This window comes from Lathyrus oleraceus, chromosome 4, assembly GCF_024323335.1.
Source record: "Lathyrus oleraceus cultivar Zhongwan6 chromosome 4, CAAS_Psat_ZW6_1.0, whole genome shotgun sequence".
NCBI lineage: Eukaryota > Viridiplantae > Streptophyta > Magnoliopsida > Fabales > Fabaceae > Lathyrus > Lathyrus oleraceus.
The window spans coordinates 370969882-370978498 of NC_066582.1; positions in this window are offsets into that span (position 1 = coordinate 370969882).

The window sequence follows — 8617 nt, forward strand, 5'->3', positions numbered from 1 at the left end:
TCAGAAAAATTCATCCACTTTATTGTCGTTGTGGGGACACCAATTTTACTAAGAATCAAAGGATTTTGAATAGCTTGTATTTGTGCATTAGTCATATAGAGTCGCATGTAATTGTCGCACCTCAAAAAAAGATGATAATGCGATCCCTCGCGATAGGACGCGGAAAAAAAATGTTGTTCGAAACAGAGTCGCCACCGAACTTTATTTATTCCAATGAAGGAATAGGAAAATATCGAGAAAACCTTTAGAAATAAGAATAATGGTCGTCGCAACCATATTCGGGTTCGGGAGTCGATTACGCAAGGGGAAGGTATTAGCACCCCTCACGTCCGTTGTACTCAACGGGAACCTTTTAGTCTGATTTTGCTATTTGACTGTTAATTGACTGTTTATCTGCTTGCTTCGAGTAATTAGAATTGATGATAGATGTGGATGAAGACCTCAGGATGGGGGAAATGGGAGGTTTTTTATTAGTGTGCTCGCGAAGATACAGCAATCTCCTGCCTACGTATCCTTATGGTGCAATAAGGAAATCAGAGCATTCGTAGTTCGGGCTACTACGAATATTGGTTGTGTTTTGTTTTGATGAACGACTGTGTAGGTCGGCGTTCTAACGGCTAAACACTGGCTTGTCTACTCTCGGTGGAGGCTCTAGCACTGGTTTGTTGTGCGCATTAGAAAGGATTGACAGTGTTCTTTTTGAAAGGGTTTTGGTCACGCGGGGGTGACGAGTTGAATTGACGTGTTTGGATTTGATTGGTTTCGATCGCTCGAGGGCGAGAAGTTAGGTTTGATTTGTTGATGATTTGAGGAACGACGAAAGATTGAGCAATATGGTGTACACCAATCGTTCAATTCTTTCGAGGAATAATAAGGCGTGCGCCTTCTATTCCCTTTTCGTTCGAATTGTTTTGAAAGTTTGTTTGTGGATGTTGAATACGCACGGTAGTGAGGCGTACGCCTCCTACTTGCTTATTCAAAGAATAACGAGGCGTACGCCACCTATTCCCTTATCCAAGTTTATTTAACGTGTTTTAGTCGGAAGTCGATAATTTGTGCAATATGGCGTACGCCAATTATCCAAATAATCGAGAGACGGTGAGGCGTACGCCTCCCATCTTTTATCACCCGAGGTTTAAATTGTAAAAAGATATGTTTAGATATTGTATTCGATTTATGAAGATAGCTTGAATTTTGGGTTGGTAGGTTTGGATTTGTCGATGATTTGAGCAAGGTGGCGTACGCCAATTATTCAAATAATCAAGGAGTGGTGAGGCGTACGCCTCCCATTCTCTATTGAAGTTGTATAGTTTATTTTGTAAAATTGGGTTTGATATAAGAGGTGATTTGAGTTTATTCGATTGTGTTTTAAGTTTGATGACAAAAACTCGAGCAATGTGGCGTACGCCAATTATTCGAATAATCGAAAGATAGTGAGGCGTACGCCTCCTATCCTCTTTATTATCATAAATTTAGAATTAAATGTTTTAGAATTTGTAGTTGATTTGGAAAATGATTTGAATATGATGGTTGAAGTTTAGAAATAATTTGAATTTAGAACCTATGTTTGATTTGAAAAATTGATTTGAAATTGTATGATTATTAGGGTTTTAATTGAATGACGAAAATCCGAGCAATATGGCGTACGCCAATTATTCGAATAATCGAGAGATAATGAAGCGGATGCTCACTATTCTCCTTTTCATTCAAAGATTAATTATTAAAAATAAAACTTTTAGAATTTATAATTAATTGGTGGAGTGATTTTAATTTTATGGAGTTTTAGGGTTTTAAATGAATGACGAAAATCCGAGCAATATGGCGTACGCCAATTGTTCGAATAGTCGAGAGATAGTGAAGCGGAGGCTTACTATTCTCCTTTTCATTCAAAATTAAATTAAATAATTTTTAAGAGAATACTATTTAAATACGGTGAATTTGAATTTATTTAGAATTAATATACTTTTGGGAAAGACTATTTGGTATTGGACCAACGTCAAACTTATTTATTAGAAAATAAAGTAAATTATTTGTTGACGTTAACCATTAATCCACCATTTAACTAATTATAATATTATAACAAGATAAAAAGAAGAGTTGAAAATAGTAATCGAAACCGAACTAATAAATATTTCTAATATTAGTGTTATCTTAATTTTAATTAAAACAATCAAGAATAGCTCATAAACCAAGTAGACCAAATTGGAATGTTTGGGAAATAAATAAAAAGTTAGGCCCTAAACATTGGATCAAAGAAGGCCCAAGGGACTTAAAGTAGTGTTATTTTCGGGATGGGCCACAAGGCCCAAAATCCTCTCCTACTCAGCCAAGTGGTACCGCCGAGAAGAGAAAAGGTTGGCCTCGGTTTACCTACCGCCACGCGCATCATTGTTCATTGATAACATCATAAAGATTTTGGGAACATAATCTGACAGCACCCAAGTATCTATCATCAATAACATTAATTTACTCTTAATAATATTTTAAAAGAAGAAACAATCACCCCTTAAAGCAAAGAAATAAATCAAAATAATTTTGTCTCTCTCTCTTAAAACGACTCTTCATTCTTTCTGGAAAATATCCTCTCCCTATTAAATCGTGTGCATGGTCCCAATCCAAAACTGCAGAGAGAGAATTTTTTTTGAAAGGAAACCGATGAACACCCTTCGGTGTTCATCCTCAAACAAACCAGGACTCGAACATGAAGTTCAAAACTTCCAACGTGACAAACGACCACAATCCCCTCAAACCTCCAAATCCTCGACGGGATCTAGAAAACAGTAGCGAATCGGAACCTCAAAGGAAAACCTAATCTTAGCTTCTAACCCGTTTTCTATATCACAATCAACAGCAGAAATTAACGAGTCAAAATACAAGGTCAAAGCACTTTAAAGCAAAATAAAAGGGAAAGATTCCGCCGGAGCATCGTAGCCCCGACGAAGACCTGACGGCCATGATTACCTTCGGTGAGTATGTATGACGTTGTCCCTCTTCTTTTGCTTGTTGTTTCAAGTTTCTTCCTTTTCTTTCTATCCTTCTGTATCCACTCCTTGTTTTCTGTCTGATTCTGACTTTCTCCTCTAATTGATTGTCATTTCCTTTTGCACGCGATTGAAGGGGTCAAGCTCTTCAAACCCTGATTTTCAGTGTGAAAATCAGAGTTGAAATACAGAGTTTTAGCGGAGCTTTTCGGTGTAAGGTTCGTTTGGGATTTCAGCAGAGTGACGGTATTTTTCTTCTCTCCTTTTTCAATCGATTAGCTTTCCTTTTTATAGAGTGAAATGAGCTCCCCAAAATCGTGTGTGGATCCTTGGCAGATGGTGCAAAAAGGAATCATTCCGTTAGCATCAAATCTTTCTTTAGATTTTGGTGGGGACCAATGTAAATGTGGTAGGAAACGGATTTGATTGTGGTCCCAAAAAATCTCCAAATGCGTGGCCGTCTTCACTGAATCTCCCATCTAGTTTTTACTGCGGTGAAACCTTCAACAATTGAGGTAAGGAAATTGGTATTTACTGGCATATATTTTAACCTTAATTGATGACTTCTCAACTTCGATTCACAACACTTCTTCCGTTTTTGCTGATGTGAGGACTTAATACATTTAGGTATGAATTGCTGCTCAAGTATTTTCGAATCCTGTGAATCTTTGCCTTTGGTTTATCATAACAATTGTGTGCTTACAAGTCTTATGACCATTAAATTGATGCCATGTTTGATACTTGGTTTGGTATTTGGTAGGTGATCTGAATGATATTCAGGATGCTTGATGATACTTGTATGGATGTTAACCTTGTTGATGGCTGAGCTTGGATTGCTAGTCTGCTGTGTTTTACATGGTGGTAGTCATGATTGCTCCTGTGATTCTATTACCATGAGGTTAGTCATATGCTGAAAACCTGTTAACTTGGAATGTGATGTTGTTAGCTATTGTGTTAGAAGTTTGAATGAAATTTTGCTATGGTAATGATTATTTTTGTTTTGGATACTTTGCTTGTGCGTGAGCTGATTTGTGGGTTGCTATGCTTGGTGATGCAGTAGTGGTTTGTGCAGTTTTTAGATCGTATATTTGATCAAGGTTAGATGGTTTGGTAACAGGTTTCTTCTTGTCATGGTTCAGCATCTGTCATGGTTCTCTGATAATAGGTTCTATTGTAACAGGTTTTTTTTTGAAGCATACCCTGGCACTGTTTTGGTTTGGAGCATTATGGCGTTTAAACCAATCCCGTCTTTAATTGATGATTCATAATGCAATGGTCCTGCCGCTATAGCTAAACCTTATGTCCCAAAAAGGTGAATCTTTAAATGTATCCTCATTTCCAAGTGTAGGCTAAGAGATACTCTCAACTGTGTTTAGCATGTTAGTTTTCTCGATTGTTTAACATCTCTGCTACCGACCAAATCCCTATCCAGTTATTAACATCAACATTCTGGAACTGAATCATCTGTCTTGGAGTTGTTAACCATCCTGCCATTGAAGGACAATCATGTTGCCAAGGTCTGCAACATGGCCTGCTGTGGGAGGAATACTCTGAACTTGCGTCTGTAGCCGTTTTTTGTTTTTTGGGTGTGACGGCTTGTTTTTGCTGTTTTGCCGTTCGGCAGCTTGTGACAGTTTTTCTTCTTTTGATCATAATCTCTTTGGGAAAATCCTTACTCATTGTTTCTTTGAATCCTGCAGGTTTCACTCATGATACCAAGTTTACTGCTTCTGGAAGTGTTTTGGTGAAGAGAGTGCATGGAGTTGTCGTGGTCAACTGTCATGATGTTTTAAGCTTATATACTTTTTTATTGTAATGTCCTCAAGTCTTTAGATCATAGGCCATGGCTGTGTGTAAATCATGAGGTCTACCAATATAACTGTAAACTATGCCCCTTACAAAATTTATTCTCAGAAGGATCGTGCCCATATGGAAAAAGAATGGTTTTGTACATCTAAATTTGTATTTTTTGATCAAAAGTAACATTATTATGAAGTCCATAGAAAACTGTTTCATTTTCTTTCTTATAGGAATTAAAAGACATTGAATCTAAATCCTCAGGAAATTTTCTCAAGTCAGGACCAGGAAATGCAAATCCTAGGCCATCCGTTAAATAGCTCTTTAGACGTGGCCCGAGATGAGTAGAAAAAAATGCTCATTTAATAAGAATGCTCGCCATGAGACGTGATGGACCATAATAATGCACCAATCTTGTAGGTCGGCCAAAAGGACTTGTTGATATGAATCAATTTGTACTTATGAACCAAATGATGCTTTTTATAATCTTGAATTAATGAGACGTGAGCCTTCGAGGCAACCTATGCATGGAGTAGATGATGTCATTGACTACAATGACATGTACCATGCTCAATGAATGAATAACAATAATATGCATCTTAATCCAGTGATCCACTTAATAAACAAAAGCTTCTTTGTGATTATTCTAATCAGTTGATTATAGTGGATTAAATCTGTGTGTATAAGGTGAAATCACTTTGGAGGGTGGACTATAGTAGCTTTGAGTTTCAAGCGAACGATAATAAAATACTTGTGTTTTTATCTCTTTGTTATTAACTTTTAAGTGGTGTTCTTGAGTTGGTAAAAAACTTTTGTTTTATAAAACTCAATTCAAACCCCCTTTCTTATGTTTTTCACACCTTCGGGGTTTGTTTTAATTCTGACGGGGCTACCACTAGCAGATTGCTTACTAAGTGTGGGGGTGTTTTTCGTGACAGTCAAGAAAGATAACTTTGTGGCTTTCATAAGACTATTGGTGATTGCAATAGTCTTGCTACAGAATTCTGGGGTGTCCTTATGGGTTTGGAGCTTGCTTGGAAGAGAGATTTCAAGAACCTTATTGTTCAAGATGGCAAAAAGACAGTAGCAGATGCTCTCCAAGGGTCGCCTTTGAAGTCTAAACAAGGTTCGACTTTGGCTAGGCATATTCTTCTTCTCCTTCAGCATTTTAAAGAAGTGCATTCATTCACATTTTTAGAAAAACTATTAAGTGTGCTGATTTTTTAACCAAACTAGATTTGTCCAGTTTTGATGGTTGTATCTGATTCGATGATAATTTTTTTAGTAACGGTTCAAATGTCTATGAGACATGCTGCCTAATGTCTCCTCATTTTAGACCTTTGATCCTCCCATTTTACTAATAAATAAATATATATTTGATTAAACAAACTTAAAAAATTATTATTTTTATTATATGAGTTAAATAGTTTAAGTTTCAAATTCTGAAACGTCCCCAAAAAAAACTATTTACTTACATTCTGAATTTAAAAGAATATACATTTCAAATTCTGAGTTGTCACCAAAAAAAATTCTATCAATGAAAGCCCTAATCGTCACCAAAAATATATATTATATTTTATATTTCAAAGAATTTAAATTTCAAATTCTGAATTTATTACCATCAATTACATCTAAAATTATTAGATTACTTTTCACAATATAAATTCATAATTTAAAAAACAAATACTTTTAAAATTACTGACTTAAATTTATTTATTTATCTTCTATTTTGCTAAAATTATATTTTTTTACTCTCCAATTTTTAAAACTAATATTTTGGTTCGCTATTGAACAACGCTGCATTATTTTTAGTTTTCAAAACTTTACTTTCATTAGAGAGGTACTTCATTTCAAAATTATTTTACCAAACAAAATTTATCTCAAAATAAACATCATTTTACTTTTTCAATATCAATTTCTTTCAGAATGCCATTAAATAATTAAAACTTCTTTCAAGTCATTATTCTCCTATACATTTATGACAATTTATAAAAACCTTAAACTATTCTTATTTTAGGATGGAATGAGTAAGCAATCAATAGACATTTATGAACTAATAAAATATATCATTGTTTTTATAATTAATTTTATTTTTTATTTTATTTGTATTAAAATATTACAAATATATTAAAACAAACTTTTAGAATTTTTTTTCAAAATAACCATTATTTTCAAAAATAATTCCAAAATAACCAATTATTCAAAAATATTACCAAAATAATCAGGTTTGATAGAGGATGCGGCAGATGAATTGACGTACCCCCAATGCATGAAGAGGAGGCGCCAATAGCATTGACGCATGCATTAGACTCCTCGTGAGGAGGCGCCAATGCTAGTGGCGCCTACATTGGGCCTCATGAGGAGGCGCCAATGTTAGTGGCGCCTATGTATGTTTGATTGGTGTATGCGCCAATTCATCTGGCGCATACACCCCCTGCTATTTTTTTTTAATTATTAATATTTAATTTTTATTATTTAATAAAAAAGAAATAGTAATGAAAAAAAATTCATTGATGATGTAATAATTGGTTACATTGGACTGACAATAAACTAATGACCCGTCCGATTATAACGTCCCCCTGTTCCACATCCCGGTGCGTTAGTTTATCTCCTAGGTCTTCCACGATTTTCTTGAGGTGTTTGGGGTCTTTGTGTGCTGACCTGATCGAGCGATGGTTGGTTGGAAGGTCCAACGGAAGTTCCAGCGGTATTTGATAGATGTGTCATCATTTGCTCCCAATATCCGGAGGGGCTCTGGCCAACGGCGCTTCCGTAATGGAGTTCGGTGCCCATGTCATCGTAGTTAGGGCGTTGTGGTTGAGTGAATTGGGGACGATATAGTTGCCCAAATTGGGTCATTGAGTCGTTTTGGAAACAAAGCAATGGTTTCTGGGGCGACTATAGTTAAACAATGGTTGGGTGTTATTGATGGGGGGCTACGATGAAGTGACCCATATGAATCATCTGGGCTATAGACAGTTGTGGTTGCGGGGTTTGATTCTTGGTTTTGTGTTTGAGTGAGAGGTATGAATGGATTGCGACGTTGGATGGTTGGTTGTTGGGTGGTTGGCATGAACGGGTTGCGATGTTGGGTGTTTGGTTGTTGTGTGTATGTGGTTGGTTGATGTTGTATGGTTGGTTGTTGGGTTTGGGTGGGTTCACATTGGTGTTGGGTGGTGAATTGTTGTGGGGCATACGATGACGAAGCATGTTGGCGTGGATCCATCAAATACCGCGGCTCAGATACAAATTGTTGAGTTGTTACCGATCTAAACCATGCCATATATTTTGTTGAGTCGGTCTTGCACCATGGATATCTGGTTCGTTCAAGATGTGTTGTCTTTGATTCCTCTATGGACGACACATGTCTTTTGCAAAGTCTCTCCAATCAGAATAATCCCATTGTGCATCAACCCTTTTTTGATGTCAATTCCCCAAACACGTGGGAGATTCTGGAATCTGTTGTAGCATTCAGAACTGCAGTTTGACCCGGTCACTCTGGTGCATTTCCACCATAGTGAATCGGATAACCGGTGTCTTCGTTGTCCAAACTGCAGCATCGTCATGGTTCACATCATGATCCAGACCCAGATATGGCCTCCAGACAAACTGTAAAACAATACGAAACGATTAGATGGAAAATAATTTGAGAAGTATTTTTAAATTAAAATATAGTTGGGTAGGATTATTACATCGTCATGTCCAATGTGGTCCAATAGATTTCGATAGACTACAATAGCGTGTTTCAGACACCTGTTGTAGTTCATTCCCCTTACTGACCACCTAAGATAAAAAAGAAGTGAAAAATATTATTTACTATTAATTATAATATAAAATAT